At 36.3% G+C, this 17,840-nt stretch overlaps 1 protein-coding gene across 15 annotated transcripts in view; it reads left to right on the forward strand.

Moving 5' to 3' along the window:
* The window catches only part of Ptprm (protein tyrosine phosphatase receptor type M), a 747,535-nt gene that overhangs the window by 400,804 nt on the left and 328,891 nt on the right, over positions 1-17,840 (forward strand). The gene's annotated exons all lie outside the window — the stretch shown is intronic.

Consider the following 17,840-nt stretch of genomic DNA (forward strand, 5'->3'; position numbering starts at 1 on the left):
GAGAAATGAGAATTGAAATTATAATAAGGTACTACTTCATACCCACTAGAATTGTTATAAGAAAAGGATAAAATAAAAACACAGAAAATTAACAAATGCTAACATGGGTATAGAGAAATTGGATCCTTACACACAGCTGATGCAAATGTAAAATAGTATCACTACTTTGGAAAGCAGACAGTTCCTCAAACTGGTAAGCATAAAATAATAACCACATTATCCAATAATTCCACTCCCAGTTACATTCTTTAGAACATACATAGGAAAACATATATCCACACAAAACTTGCACATGAATGTTCATAGAAGTACTGTTCATAGTAGCCAAAAGTAAACTAACTCAGTTCCCATCATCTGATGAATGGATTAAAAAATCCTGTAGTATATCTACTTGTGGAATATTATTTGGCAAAAAAAAGGCAAGTGATACATGCTACAGCATGGATGAACCTTGGGAACATTGTGCTAAGTAAAAGGAAGACAGTCACAATGGGGCTCACATGTTGTGTGATTCCAGTTTTATGAAATGCCCAGCATTGGCAAATCTGTAGAGAAAGGTAAAAGATTAGCAGTTTCCAAGAATGGGATGGGCAGGAGGTTAGGAAATGAGAAGAGCTTATTAATGGATATAGAGTCTCTTTTTGAGGTGATGGAATTATTCTGTGCTTAGATTTTATTGATGGTCGTGTGACTTTGTAAATGTACTAAACACTATTGATTGTGTACTTTTATGGTGGGTTTTGTGGCACATGAAGTACAGCTCAAAAAAGGTTGAAGAAAAAGAGTAGAAATGAGTAAAACTAACAATCTAAGCCTCATTTTCTCCATGTAACTTCATTGATGGCAAGTCTGATACAATGATCTTCATTTGTCTTTAATGAGTGAGTATTCATTTCTTAGTTAGGAACCAAAAGAGAGCATAGGCTATTTGTTTATTGGCCTCCTGAAACCTAAGTATGTTAATGAATAACTAAGAATATTACTTATCTTAAATCTTTATCTTGCATCTGTATCCTATCATGTTTTTATCCAGTGTCAACACTCTTGTACTTAATTTTTTTTAAATTAGTTCCCAATGGAGAGGGCCCACTTAGGGAAAAAAATGGGATTATTTATCAGCACCCTTCTTGGTCTCCCATCTGTGTGACTTTTGGTCTTCCTTGATGTGATTCCTTTCTTTGAATATATTGTCTTTGATTAAAGACACCATTTACTCTCTCCACTTTCCCTACCCCACAAGAAGATCTAGTCTCAGGGTCCAACATCCCCCAGTATTCACAGTAGAGTCAAATATATTTGTTCAGTCACATCATTCAAAGCATAGATCTGATTATGTAAAATGTCTCTCTACAAAATCCACATTTCTGGACATCCAAGTGCCCTGCCTTTTCATTCCTTCTCAAGTTTGTACGCTACACCCCCAACCCATCATATGCTCTTGACACACATTATTCATAAGTGAAAAAGTGGAAATTCAAATGAGCACTCAAAGAGAAATTGTTTTCAATTTTGGGTAACTGTCTCTTCACTAACAATTAAACTTTAGATAGGACAACAATGCTAAGTTTCAAAAAATGTTTATATATAATTAGTCCATTGGAATTATTATCTACGCATCTTCATGAAAAATTCTTGTTAATTTTTGATCTGCAGTGAATCATGATTTTAAACTAAACTGAACACTAAATGATGAGTGTTCTACAGTGTGTATTAAAATTACTTGATATATTGCATAGTCTTCAGCCTCTTCTAAGCAATATTCAAGGAAGCACGCTTGTCAGTAATTAAAAGAAAGTTTGTGTCTCAAGTAAACAGAATTGATAAATGAAAAAAATGCATGTCAATGAAATGCAATTAGTTGCATACTAATCCTTATTTTGTTATAGTTCCATTGTTATTTTACTCAAGAAGTTGATACCCAGAAGGCACAGCAAGATAGTTCCAAAGGAAAATGTGCTGTGTTATATTGGTCACACAATACATTTTCTCATGGTGTCAAATGTGTAGGGTATGTGACATATTTGCTAATTAGGGATTCCTGGTCAGGTAGTGTTTCAGTTAGTTGGGGAGCTTCATTAAAGGTTACATTATCCTTATCCCCAACAATTCTCTCATCCTCTGTCATACTAACTGAGTGTCAGAATCTAAGCAATTGGGACACATAAGGTATGTGGATGACATGCTAAGAGGCTCCTGGGCTCTGTGAGACAGAGACTGTCTGGACCATTTTCAATGGAGTTCTATAACATCAGGAGGCAAAAGTTCATTTGAAGGAGAAATTCAGGGTAGCCATCCACAAACAGATGTAGTAGATTATTTTTGAAGGGACATGGAATGAGTGGCAGGCTTCTGAGAGTAGTGGAATTAATGACTGTGATTCAGTACCTTTTCAATAAATAATGGCGATTTCCTGGCTCCCAAGAAAACAACAACAAAAAGTTCACATTGCCTTTCCATTTTTTCAATCAGAAAGTTGAATTTTTGCATATTACCTTAGACTTAATATTGGAAGGGTTAGAAGAGTAACATTGCAAAAGTCTTCTAACTTTGATGGAAAATGGAGTTGATTCCTGACAAAAGCTGCTTTTACGGATCAAATCACACTAATTTGATAGAATATGGAGGTCACTCAGCATAGAGGTGATCTGTTCTCCAGGAAGGAACAAGCTTTTATTTTTTTGAATGGTGTTTGTTTGGGGGAGAAATAATATCAAGCTAGACCTTTTATTTTCTCCCCATCGTTCTAAAAGAGGACCTGGTTCATTGCTTTCATGGTTATACTTTGTCCTGTCCTTCTGGTAATAGTTCTAAGCAGGGTGCCAACTCCACGGTCTTCTGCTAGTGCTGTTTTCTAACCTCTCATTCGTGAAGCTTCCCTAGAAGGTGAGCAAGATAGAAAAACAGGATCGGGAGGGTCATATGCTATTTTAAATTGAGGAAATCTTTTTTAAACACGTTTTCATTGAAAACAGAATACTTACAGTACAGCCATCAGTCTAGCAGAGTTTAATGTGGTCTTTGTGAAACTATTTATCCAGATCCATAAACAACTTCAAACAGAAAACTGTATAATCATAAAAAGACTATAAACACCAACATAGAACTCTCTGAACATATAAAAGTAGTTTAAATTACATTCATGTGCTTACTGTTAACTAGAGTGAATTATTACCTATGAGTCAAACTAAAATTGTCTTTGATTAACTTTATTCAATCGCTAATCGTATTACTACAGTAAGAAAGAATGAATGGTTTGGGTCCTCTTTTGCCCTGGGTTAAATATCAGTTCCAAACTTCCAAAGCTTTTTGTGGGTATCATAGCTTTAAGAGGGTTAGAAAAGGTCGAAACTCATTCTGAACCAATTTTTGACAGTTCTGAAAAACCCTGTGAGAATCTCTTTGCCTCCTCTTGTTTTATATAGTCTGAAATAAATGCCAAGGAAGTCGTTTACTGCAGACTCATTTTTATTTCATATAGCAGTATTCTTGTAAAGTTCATCTATAGGATGAATTGCAGTTTGTTCATTCTGGTACATGGAAACAATTCAAGATTCTAATTTTGAGGAGAGCTACAGTGTTCCTTCTAGAATGATGAACTTTACACTTCTGAAATGTTACCAAGGAGTACCAGCCTAAATGAAGCTATTCCAGCAGTTAGTGCATGCCAGGTATAGAGTGCCTGGGCTACTTCTATATAGCAGTTAGGAAGAGTTGAGAGTCCAACACAGAAACTAGGAATGGTACATAGAAAATAGGTACACTTCCATCTACATTGCTGCCAATGACAGGATTTCATTTGTTTTTATGGCTAAATAATATCCCAACATGTATGTATACCACATTTTCTTTATCCGTTCATCTTCCTTGGACAGACATCACAGCCATACCATTTCTTGGCTCTTGTGAATAGTACTGCAATGCATATGGGAGTGAAAATGTCTCTTTAACATACTGATTTCATTTCCTTTAGATATATACCCAGCAGGTGGATTGCTGGATCATATGGGAGTTCTATTTTTATGGGTTTTTTTGAGGAACCTCCATTCTGTTTCCCATAATAGGGATGGAGAAGAATATGTTAAGTGAAATAAACCAAGCACAGAAAGACAAATACTGCTTAAAAAAAAAAAAGAATTGATTTCATATAAGAAGAGAGTAGAATAGTGGTAATTTAGAGTTTAGAAGGGGTAGGGATAGGGAGGATAAACAGAGATTGGATAACAAGTACCAAAATATAGGAAGAAAAAGTTCTATAGGATTATTACAGTTCACAAAATCTATTATGTACTTCATAAAGAATTAGAAGAAAGGAGTTCCAAGACTCCGAACACAAAGTAACAATAGATATTTAAGGAAATGGAAAACTCAAGTTGAATCACTACAGATTGTATACATACATCGAATTGCCACACTGTACCCCATAAATATGTACAATTAGCATATGAAAAAATTTAAAACATAAAAATAAAGCTGGTAAATATTAGAGAAAAGAAGGTGGATTCTGAATTAACTTATAAGAACCAAAGGACTAAGCAAATTCTCATTATTTATTGTTCTGTGTTAATACTCTTTGAACCTATATGTTGAAAGACAAATATAGACATGTCCTAGGAGAAATGTTCCTGTTATACATGGGGTGAGACATGTAACTTGAGTTACAAAACATGATAAGATATAGAAGCACTGTCAGCACATGGAAAGTGGGGTTTTGACCATGTGCATCTGTGGATATCTCTTGATTTATTGTATCTTAAGAAGAATTACATGAAGTAATTATTTTGAAGAAGGAAGGAAATTGAGGGCTAGTTTTTGGCAAATTAAAAGGTGACTGTCACAGAATGCATATGGATCAATCTAAGCACAGAGATTAATTTTCCAGGAGAACAGTATTCCCTGACTGGTGTGCAAAGCGAGAAGGGTTATATGATCAGCTAATGGTTGTTACTATCTTGTGGAAACATTTTTTAATTTGGTTTACCTGATAAGAGGGCATCAATTCAAAGTCCTTCAACTGATGCAGAAGAACTGTCACATCAGGAAGGCGTTCTGATGGTGATATGAAGGGCAGATAAGATTAATAGGCAGATGGGAACCTGTGGGAAATGCAGCTTAAGTACTTTATCATACATATGAATAACAAAGTCTGTTAAATGTGTAAATGCTATTAGTTTCATGGAAAATAATCCGCATGGTTCTGTCAACATGCAGACTTTAGCATGTTCATTTTTTCAGGCTGGTTTATCATAAGCTTTGAAATTGTTACAAGTATGGTCTCTAAGGACTTCTCCTATATACAATATGGATGTGTATATATTCATATATATGCATCTGTGTAATTTACACCTTTCTCACAGCACATAAGCATACATGTACACACACTGATCCAGCCTGGGCCACTGTGTACAGTTGTGCAGTTTGTACATGGCACAAACATGAACATGCAGTGCCCAGTCATACCATAACCCTCTACATTTGCATCTTTCTGTGACAATTTTCCAACAGATGATTCCCAACAGGGACTCAAGGAAAGGGCAGTCTGTTTCTCAGGGTGTGTGGGGCTCTGTTTCTAAACTGACACAAAGACACCACATGCCAGCCATGGCCCTGTCTGAGTGCTCTCTCCCTTGATGTAAAAATCCTGAGTTCTGTTGTGAATCCAGCCACGAGTATCCAGGAGTGAGAGTCCTATTTGTCCAGTAAGCATCAGAGCCAGCCTACCCACCAGCCTGAGGCTCATGCTTTAGGACCCAACGTGTAGTTGCAGGACTGAAAATGTTTGTAGTGTGAAGCCTGTTGTGCCCCGTGAGGACCCCACCCCATGCACTTCCCAGACCAGGGAAACCTTTGATGAGGTGTGCTCTTGCTGTCTTAAGTCTGCCCAGGAGAAAACGTCACCCTTGCGTCATACAATCCACAGATGGAGATTTGTCTCAGAGCCAACAATGTTTCTGGAATATTCAAATCTTCCCTATAATAAGCTGTTTCTTAAGTTATTATAAAATACTTGATATACAACAAAAGAATATGTGTAACCAACATACGTTGTGCAGCATAATAACAATCAACTCCTAGGCTTAAGAACAGAATTTCCCTAGACCTTTGCATTTTATCTCTCTGCCTTATGGATGGAAGTGCCTGGTATCTTGAGTTCTTAAGTAAATGTTTCCATTGCTCTTTTCTTACTTTGACACCCAGATAATTTTATCACATAGGTTGCTATATGGCGATTATCTTTTGAGTGTTTGTCAGTTTTATAAAATGCATCTTCATAGTCTCTGTGATGTGAGGTTTTTCCATCTCTACCATGTTCTTAAGACTCATTATTGCTGTAATTGTAGTTGCTTCATTTTCAGGATAGTATAACTTTCCATTGTGTGGATATTCAGTTGTAGGTAGGGGATTCTAATTTTTTAGGCGGTACTAGAGTTTTGAACTCAGGACCTCACACTTGCTAGGTAGGTGCTCCACCACTTAAGCCAATTTGCCAGCCCTTCAGTTTTTGCTCAGTAAACATTTGGGTTGTTTCCATGCTTTTCTTTGCTGTTCTTTTGACTGTGCTGATAAAGATATATCTGCACATATCTCCTAGTGCCCACTGGTATGAATTTCTCTGGAAATGTGTTTTTCAAACACCTTGGATGCAGAATGAAATATATTTTGCATTATGACCCAGTTATTATACAGTATAATTTCCACCTTTTGACCTAAAATGTATTGTGATGTTTCTTTTCCATTCCCTTTCTTTAAAAAACTGCTAGTGTGAGAACATGACCTGAGACTCAGTGTGTGCTCTGAGAGCCCTCCTCCACACCAAAGCATCACAAACTTCACTGTGCATTCAAAGGGGCACTTCAGGAAGCTGGGTGGGGCCTTTCTAAGATCTACCAAGTAGGGCTTGAGAGCCCTACATGGGGTAGCAAGGCTCCAAGCCCATTCCTCAACTCGTCTGGTGACAACATTCTCCCCCTCCTCCGGCAGCTTCTTTAAGATGCCAAGTCTGGGGCTACATTACTGGTGCATTGCACCTGAGCATATTAAGCTTAAACCACACTTCCACACGTTTATGGTCTCTATTTTCCACTTCTATGAAGTTAATTCCTATTCTTAACTTTTCCCAGTGTTTCTTTGGAGACATCCCTTTCTCTTGTGATTTGTGGATATTCTGTGTATAACCTCCAGAATTCTTCTTTGATAAATTGTTGCCAATGTCTTTGACTCCATGTTTTGTCTTTTTAGTTTTCCGTGAGATGCCCATTTGTATCTTTTGTCCTTATTCTGTTCTGTTGTTTTGCTTTTTCTTACAAGAATAAGGTTTGCCTTAACTTATTTGTTTCTTTCTGGTATATTTTGAGAAACAAAATATACCAGTACACTGTAACATTTACAGAAGTTCTTACAATATATCATAGTTGAATTCACTATCTGTCATTTTTCTTTATTCTCCCTCCCCCTATTTCTGGAAAGATTTCAACAAAAAATTGATTTTAATGTACTCTATATTTTCAGACTTTTCGTTTAAAGAGTATTTCCTTATTGTGAGATCAGAAAATTAATACTCTACTGTTTGTAAAAAAAAATTTTAATTTGGGTTTTCACCTTTAGACATTTGTTTCATGGCAGTACTGATGTTTGACCTCAGGACCTTATTGCTTGAGTTATGTCCCTAGCCCTTTTTTGATTTATTTTTCAGATAGGGTCTTGCTTTTGTCCAGGGTCAGCCTTGAACTACCATCCTCCTACTTCTACCTTCAAGTACCTGGAATTACAGTAGTGAACACTATACCAAGCTTGTCCTTTAAAATACTATCTCACTAACTTTTGGACCAAACTGGCCATAAGCCATAGTCTTCCTATCTTTGCCTCCCTGCATTTAGACCGTTAATGAAGTAGGAGTAGATTTTTTTTGTATGGAATAGAGTAGGAGTCTACTTTCATTTTCTTCCCATATGGACAGTTTTCCTAACATCATTTGTCTTTTCCTAGGAATCAGAAATCCACCTTTGTCACAACACCAAGATTTCTATAGTGTCTGTATCTGTTCTCTTAGCAATGTCACCCTGCTTAATAATTCTAGCTATTCAATAGGGTGAATTTTCCTGGGGCATTCTCCTTCAGTATGGTTAGGACTATTTTGGAATCTTTTCTTTTTATTCTTTTCATTGTTTTATGGTTCTGGTCATAGAACCTAGGGCCTTGTTCATGCTAGGCAGTTTCTCTACCACTGGACTACATCCCCAGACTTATTTATTTTTAAATCGATTTATCAAATTCCTCAAAACTCTACATTCTTATTGAGAGTATATTCACTCCATAGGTTAATTTGGAGACACCTTTAGGACACTGAGTCTTCCCACTTGAGAACATGGTATAGCTCTTCAACTAATTTGATCTTCACTAATGTATTTCAATAAAGTTTTGGGCATTTAACTATTGTTCTCTTGCAAAGATTTATGCCTGAACACTTACATGTTTTGGTCCTGTTGTAAATGACAAAGAATTTTAGATTAGCATTTCAGCTTGTTATTAATACATAAAAATACAGAGACGTTCAAAATTAATTTCATAGTCAGTCACCTTATTAAACATTTGCTCCTTGTCCTCATTTGTATATCTTGTTTGTGTGCTAAAACATTCATACCATCTATATCTAGCTGAAGCTGTGTGTCTTCCTTTTTCATTCTTATACCTTTCTTTTATTACTCAGTAGAGCCTCCAGGAAAGCACTGCATAAAAACAGTGATAATGTGTATTTTGTGTTGTAACTTAACTTATTAACTTTAAGATGATGTTTGCTGATCACGGTAGTAAAATTTCATTCTTTCCTTAACTTGATGAAAGTTGTTTTTATTATGAATGGATATTTTAAGAAACACTTGCTGAATCTGTTGAAATGATCATGTGTGTTTATTCTTTGTTAATGTCATGATTTACATTAATACAGTTTTTAAATGTTTAATCTTTGCAGTTCTTAAACTAACTTGGTCATGCAGTGTTTCATATGTATAAAGCTGGATTTGAATATTTTGTTTAGAGTTTATTTGTGTATACTGAGCATAAAACACACTGTTCACACACATAACCTTCTTTGGTTTTGGTATTAAGATTACCAATTACATCAGGTATGGTGGATCTCACCTGTAATCTCAGATACTTGGGAGGTGGAGGTGGAGAGGGTCATGATTCAAGGCCAGCCCAGGCAAAAGGTTGGGGAAACACCTTCTCAACCAACAAGCTGGCATGACATGGTCTTGTCACCCCTGCTACATGGCAAGCATAAATAAAAGGATTGCTATTCAGGCTGGCCTGGACAAAAATAAGATTTTACCTGAAAAATAACTAAAGCAGGAAGAGGTGGGAGCATGGATCAAGTGGTAGAGCATCTGCCTAGCAAGGGGAAGGCCCTGGAACACCAGAAAGGAAAAAAAGATTGCCTCTTCCTTCAGATTTTCTAAGACTATAATGTTGAGTGAATTAAAATTTATAGCTGTTATATCCTGATGAGTTGGTGCTTTTGTCATTATGTGATGATATTTTGTGTTACTCAGTACACCCACTCAGTCTTTCTTTTGCTTAATATTTATTAGTCATCATTTTTGCATTTGTTTACTTTCAACTTTCTGTGTACTCATGGCTTAACTTTATTCCTTGTAAACAATAATAGGATACAGATTCTTATATTGATTTTGTATCTGTGTCTGTTAATTGGCAAGATTCCATTTATATACATTTTATATACATTAACTGTCACTAATGATATAGTTGGACTTAAATCTACCACCTTTCTGTTTTCTTCTCCAACTCTTCCTTCCTCTTTTTATGTTCCCTCTCCTTCTTGCCTTTATTCCCTGCCCCATCCCCCAATCATTGACTGAAGACACCTTTTTTCCTCAGATGGATTATCTTTCAATCATCATTTTTATTATTTGGTGTTCTAACAGTATCATACTACACTGGCTACTTTAGAACATTTGGTGTTGTATTTAAGCAAAGTCTACATTTGGCCCTGCCTGCTCATATGTTGTTGTTAGTAGTTTAATTCTGTATTATTGCTAAAACATCTCTCAAATTGCACATTATTACAAACCTCAAATACTTTTTTCCTCACTGTTTCCCCTAGTATTGCCAATCTTCCTTTAATGTAATTTTTCCCTGCAATAGGGCCTTTTGGAATTTATCACATTGGTAGTAAACTCACTTAGTTGTGAGTCTTTGATGTCATCTTGGTTTCATTTTGATCCTGCAAAGATAATTTTAATAATAGCTAGGATTTCTGAATTGATATGTTTCCTCTTGGAACTTTGAATGTATTGTCCATTATATTCTGCCTTCTGCCATGACGTTGAGAACTCTCTTGCCAGTCTACTTTCTATAAATGACATGTTCTCTCTCCAGGTGCTTCTGTGAGATCTTCTCTTTGATTTTGGTGTCTGTAGTTTTACTATAGTAAATGTAGTTTTTCTATAGTAGAAATGTGGACTTAGTTTCCTAATTTTAATGTTATACTTTATGTTTTGGTTTGTGCCTTTTTGATTTTTGGACAATAGTATGTGACTCCTCTCTGTTCTCTCTGCTCTATTTCTGGAACACAAGTTAGACATAGATAAACACTAACTCTGTTCTCCATCTTTTTTCCTCTATTTTCTAGCATGTTCCATGTGTATTTCCGTATGCTGCTTTTGATATAATTTCCTTGACCTATCTTCTCTTTCATTAATTCTTTCTTAATCTGTGTCTATCTTGCTGTTTAGTTCATGTACTGAGTTTCTGTTTTATTTCAACAACTTGAGTTAAAGTGACACTGCTTTTAAAATGTATATGTTCATATTCATGGTGACATATTGCATGCTCATTTTTGTGCTTATATTTTTTAATTTGGAATTATTACTCAAGTTTTATATTCTGTATGATTGAGGTGATCCAAATCTGTTTCATATTCTGTTATCTCTTATTCACGGTGGTTTGTTTTCTACCATTTTGGGTAATCATTGCTAGTAAGCCCATGTTTATTTGGACTTTATCTGTGAAAATAGGAAGCCTGGCTCAACATCATGGTTCACAGAAGATTAGTGTTTGTGACTGCTGGATCCAGAAGATGGTCCCTGGATACTTTAGCCACTGATAGGTATATGAAATTAGTCAGACACCATTAGGTTGGTTTTCTTTACCCTCCCTCTGGCCCTGGCCCAGGACTGGGTTTTCAGACTACAGAGCAGATATGGGCAGCTGCAGTTTCAATTTACACTTTGTACACAAGATACAATGTAAGGTGACACTAAAGTCACCCTACACCTCCTGCATTAGAAGAAAGCAATTTTGTGGTAGAGCTAGCTTGTTTGAAGAGGCATCTTCAGAGTAAATGGTAGAGTATTTAATTTTAATCAGAAATCATAATAATCATTTTAGGGATATAGCATCCATCAATTTTTTTAACTTACCTAGTTTTTCATTTTATAAGTTTGAATATGTTGTTCTGCTTCTGTACAAATAAATGTAATGATATGATATAATGAATGCTTATTGAGAGAGATTTTTAATATAAACACCTGTCATAACTGCTATAAACCAAAGAAAGAAGTATTTTTGTGCATTATAAATTTCTATTTCAGGGGTTATTTCAAATAAATCTAGCAATTCATGAAATGGTCCCACATTAAGCTTCGCTTACTCACTTTCAACTGGAACCAATACCAATGATTTAAGATCTATCCTCAGGAACTGGTATCAGCTCATGGTCTTGAAATATAATATCTTTAGAGAAAATGGAATACTTAAACGTGTTTCTTTTGGAGAGCAATTTGACATTATCTAGTACACTTGAAGGTGTGCAGACTCTACAAGCCATCTAGGTACTTTTTATGTTCAGTTCAAGGAAAACTGTGGCCAAGAGGACATACTGCAAGGATTCTCTGTCTAGCACTATTTGTAATAGTGAAAACTAGACTCAACCATCTATCCTTCATTAGGGAAATGGATAACTGTGATTTGTTTAAGTAATGCAATTCTATGCATCAATTCAAATGGTAGCTACATCTCAATGCTTCACCTTGGCTATGCTGAATGAAACCTCAAATTGCAAAGAATGGTAGCATGTTTGTAAATTTGAAAGACTCTTACAGTAAAAACACATATGATGTCTTTGGAAGGAAATTTATATCTGTAATGTTTTATTCTTTAGTCAAAAATGATCTGAAGTAGAACACAATATATTAACATTTGACGTTAGTAGGTACACAGGAGATTGTTTTAGTTGTATTTTTCAATGAGTTTTAACTGTTTTGTTATTTAAAATTTCAAAAAGCTTGAGTATGAGTCCAAAAAGAATACTTCATTTAAAAAAATGTCTTTCAACCATTGTGGGCATTCTAACCTTATTTTGTATCATTAATCCAGGCAGAATAAAATATGACAAATTTATTTGTTGTTGAATATCTCATCAGTACCTACATTTCTTTATGTTGGCAGGTGTTGGCAATAAATTTTAACCCCCTCTTTTTTCCAGTCTCTATCCATCAAACCCTTTACTTAAAAAGAGTAAACCTATAAAACATTCTTTAAAGTTTTTACCATGACAGACTTGTTGAAATTATCCTGCAGCAAGTACCTTGGGTGACTAACCCAGGTTCTCAGGTATCTTCTTTTACTTTGCTTTTTAAGCATACAAACCAAGTCAAGAATTAAATACACCATTTGCCTACCTTGCCCTTCCGGATTTACTTAGTACCACTAGAGAGGCTCCCTGTGGCCATCCTGGAAGCTGGTGTTTACAGTGCTGTGCTTCTGGCATGAGAGAATCTGTGTTCCTACCCAGTGGTTAGATTCTAATCATTTTGTTAGTAAGGCAGTCCTTCAAGTTTCAAATCCTAAACTAAGAAATAAAGTACAACTTTGGTCCTATGTAGGGTTTGGCTTTCATTCATTTAGTTCGTCTTGTGTATGTGGTATTGCTAGACAGGTGCTCTACCCCTTGATACATGCCTCTAGCCCTCTTTGCTATGGTTATTTTTAAGATTGGGTTTTCGCTTTGTGTCCAGGCTGGCCAGGATCATAATCCTTCTGTGCTTTGTACCTAGCTGAGATGACAGGCACTTGACATTGCACCCAGCTATTGATTGAGATGGGGTCCCAAGAACATTTCACTCAGGGCTGGCCTCAAACCATAATCTTACTGATCTCTGCCTTCTGAGTAGCTAGTATTAAAGGCTTGAGCCACTGCACCTGGCCCATCATTTACTCTTGAAGATTGTTTGGTTTTTTTTTTTTCATCTCTTAAATTAGTAGTGTTTTCAAAAATCAACTTTTTTTTAAGGAAACAATTCTTCCTTTGTATAAAATTTAGTGACATATTTAAGAAAACAGATTGTTTTTAAGGGCATTTCTCTTTGTTGTTTTATTTGTTGAGACAGTGTCTCTGTACATGGCCCAGGATCCTCCTGCCTCTGTCTCCCGAGTGCTTCAAAGGCATTTCTTGATTCCAGTTGTGACTTATGATAAACTATGGAAAGTATTAATATCTATGCAAAGTATTCTAGTAGATGAAGCTATTTAGATTATATAATTCTTATAAGTTATCATACTGTAGTGTAAATTTAAGTTAATATATTTTAGAATTTTCAGCTTAACTGACAAAGATGCTTTTTAACTCCAGAAAGCCTTGACTAACTAAACAACTATGTCTATGACACTTGAAAACAGTGCCATGTGCCTAGAATTATTGCTGCTTAGGAATATTAAATCATTGGGTATGCTCAGATAATACTAGTAAATTAAGTCTTTGCTGTGATTTAGCTGAATAGTAAAGTAAATGAAGTAATTGCTTTTTTTTGTTGTCATCCTCTTTTGTGAGTTTGGTGAGCAGAAATACAGAGCTGAAGGTGCCAAAGAGGCCACCACACCAATCAGTGCTTATTCCCTGTACTGTAATAGACCTCTGTGTGGTTCATGAAGAGGTAGAAAAGGGAAACCTGTTAGCAGGAGCATTGGTTGTAATCTATGTTTTTGATTATCAATGACAGGATCCTAAAATTACACCCAAATATCTCTCACAGGTGCTGAAATTGAGTTTCTGAAAAAGCACTGTAGAAGTAATAGGAGGTAAAGTGCAGAGTTCCAGAGAAATGAGCTGTGAATTGAGCCTGCAGTGGAAATTGATCCTATCAGTCAGCTTTGGCCCTTATTCAGAGAGGAATGGGGCTGAGCAGCAAAGGAGCCAGGATTGCTGATTAAATAGGATACTGAAGTGCTGGAGGCTAGCACTGGGCTTGTTGGTCCCTCAGGTCAGGACTGCAGCTGTCACACTTCTCTGCTGCAAACCTGGCTCAAACTGGCAGAAAGAGAACAAAATGAAAAATGCCACAGAGCTCTCTAAGACTCCAATGCCACTGCCATTGGCTCCCTAGGGATTCAGTTCTCATCTCTTTCTCATCATGAGCCCATGGACGCAGAGTGACCATCCAGCCTTATGATCTACGCCTATGGGGCCTATAGGGAGGCCCATTCCAGAGAAGGGGGAGACATGCCAGTGCGGCCTGAGGGTGTGCATGTGAAGAGAGATAGCCTTGGAATTGATTCTGGTCCTCAGTAGCATCTTTAGGATTGTGAGGAAAGAGGAGCAAATATAACTGCTGGTCCTATGAATTTAACCTGAGAAGTTAGATAATCTGTTATCTAACTGTAAGATTTATATTGTGCACATAGAATGGTAGTAATGGACTGCCAAGGGTTTTAGGGGCAGTTTTTGTGTTGTTCTTCCTAAAACGCAGTCTGGGTTGCAACTAGCCCACTGAAATTACACATTTCTGGTTATGAAGTTGCCATGTATTTCCTACAGTCTGATATATTTATACAGTGATGCCCTATGAAGTCTTCAGTGACATCAGTTTAACTTACTAGAGTAACTGTCCATGGGGAATAGCTCATTCACAATTAGCAGCACACTAACAGAAATGGCTCCACAGAAACTGAAACTAAAGATGCTGTGAAGCACTAACTGCACTTGCAGGCATTATAGAAACTGCATTATATTACATTGCTGCTTCAGCCTAAATTTTGCAGAATGGCAGAAGAAAAAAAAAAGGATGCTTAGGATGAATTGAAAGGCTTGTCAGGTTTCCTTAGTCATTGGACTCAACTTGTCAGCAATATCAAAAGAGAACGCTATCACAGGTACACAGAAGCACCCAAGATTCCACTTATATCCTTGGATGTATCTAGTTTTATTGTTATTATTGTTTTATTATTTTGCTTTTTATGGGGAGGAGGGAGTATTGGGGATTGGACCCAGGGTTGTAGGCATGTGTCTACCACAGAGCCCCCAGGTGTCACATCTGTATTTTACTAGCCATTTTCCTAACTCTCTAACTTTGCCTTTGGGCCCTGACATGAGAAAATGACATCTCTGGTGAACCACATGGTTTGATTTAAATTCACTCTTAACCTCTTCACATTAGGAGAAGTGTTTAGGAATCAAAGTGATCTTTAGTCCTATGTTTTATTGAGATGATTCATCCCTACTGTTGTTGATAGTAATCCTGCCATGTTGGTATCAGCATATCGATAGGTGCAGTAGAATCTATACCATTGACAAAGGCCCAAAAAGGACACAAAGGGAACTATAAATGTGCCTCATCTATGATGGAGTTACCTCCACATAAAGCATCCTAAGTTGAAGATATCCTAAGTTGAAACTGCACTGAACCCACCTAACCCACCAAACATCATTCATGCTTTAGCAATCCTATGCACAGTAGTGTGTCAGCCTGTTTCCCTTGATGGCTCCTGGGCTGACTTAGGGGTGCCATTTGCTGCCACTGTCCAGCAGCAAAGAGAAGATTATACTGCATATCACTATCCTGGGAAAAGATAAAAAATTCAAAATCTGAAGTACAGTTTGTACTGAATGTTTATCTCTTTTGTGCCTTTGAGAAATTCAAAAATTGTAAGGCAGGCCATCTTAAGTGAGGGGCCATCTGTACTCAGTAGATGTTTCTATAAGACAATTTTGCTTGGGTTAACCTGGAACCTGAAGATGTCAATCAGTGAGTGCCAGCTTCTTCATCTGAGAATTGAACCTCTTGTGTCTACTTTCACTAGTCTATTACCACTCATGACAAAGGTGACTTTGGATACTTGGTTATAGAGATGGTTGTTTTGTGCTAGGCTTAGCTATTTTCTTAGCAAATGAACAAAAACTTGAGACATATTTTTACCATGATGGAATTCTAAGGAGTATTAACAAAAAGGAAGGGGGAATGCATTTGTAGAACTGGACCAGCAGACAGACAGAACCCTTTACTTCATTGAAGTATATTTTCTTGGCTAAGGAATACTGAAGTGATGAAGACTAATTTATGCAGTAGAAAGTAGTTTCCCATTGAAATTAAGTTAGAACTGCACTGCTTGTTTAAACTAATATCGGAAGCATTTAGTCATTTTATTAGTAAGTAAAGTTGATGAAAACCTTGGGGAAATGCTTTAGAACAGCCCTTGCAGAAACCTGTGATTAATAAGGAAAAGAGTAAGGAGGCATATGCAAATCAGCTTATGTATAAGGGATGTGGAGCTTATTAAAAATTTTTACAAACATCCAACTAATGAAGCATTAAATAAAATTAGACATTTCCTTTAAATTGTAAGTTACTAATCTGAAAAAATCTTCGGTATTATTTCTAAACAACTTATTTATGATATTTTCTCTAACAGTAGTAATGTAAATATAAAAAGTTTATTTAGTAATAAGGAACTACCCATGAGAACCCCATTCAGGATTCCTGGGGAAGTTTTCCCTTCGCTCGTCCCTCATCCCTGTTACAATAGAGCATCATGGATAGTCTTTATTAGCCTCACTTTATAGTTTGTATAGATTTCTAATGGAAAAATCTTAACTTGAATATATGAAATCAGAGCATTGTTTGACTTTAAACATTTTCACCCCTCTGGGGTAGTCCTGAGTTCTCTCTGGGTCCCAAATGGTAGTGAAAAGAGACACCAAGGATTTAGGAGCATGTGGAAAGAAGAGATGAACTTCAGCAATAGTCTAGACACATTTCTAGGCAGGGTTGTCTGGTTCAGCTGGGCTGGGGACAGTGGTCCAGACCTCATCTTTGATGGAATTGGAAGGAAAAGAGAGAATTCTTCCCAGTATTTTTGTCTCAGAATTAAATACATTGGGTCTTTATTATATTTAACATGTTTAGGCATCTTTAATGTCCTCATTGCTTTTTTTGTGATTTTCTTTACTTTGGTAAACTCCGCAGTAGTGATGAAGCTTCATTATGTTTCCTTGTCACATCTAAACCTGAGTGCCACAACCTAGGCTTGACCCTGGTCAAATCATAGAGCTTAACTTGACTGCAACGTTACATAATAAGTACACAGTAAATGGTAGCTATTATTTCTCAAATTTCCATGTACATTTTTCCTTACAAGCTGTAGATCTATTTACATTCATATATGGTGACCATACTTCAGGAAAACAAAAATTTAAATCAGGAAATGTACTGTGGGATATACCAAAGTTGAACATTCTAGGTTAGGCTTTTCCCAGACTCTTGAATAATAAACTTTCTAGAAGAGTGCATAATAAATATAATCTTCAATGATTATCATGTATTTAGTTGTATTGTATTTTATTATTTCATTTAAAAAGTGTAAGCTTTTTCTCTGTATATTTTTACTTGAACTTGTCAAACTGTGTATGTTCCTTGTGTGTCATTTAGATTTCTAAGCTTGAAACTCTGTATTTTGAGCTTGCACTAAGGAAGAGTACGAGGACATTGTCACATAAACTTAGCGTTGATCGTGTAACATTCTATGCAGATCAAACCCCCAAAAGGCCTGTAATG

This window comes from Castor canadensis, chromosome 4, assembly GCF_047511655.1.
Source record: "Castor canadensis chromosome 4, mCasCan1.hap1v2, whole genome shotgun sequence".
In the NCBI taxonomy this organism is placed as follows: domain Eukaryota; kingdom Metazoa; phylum Chordata; class Mammalia; order Rodentia; family Castoridae; genus Castor; species Castor canadensis.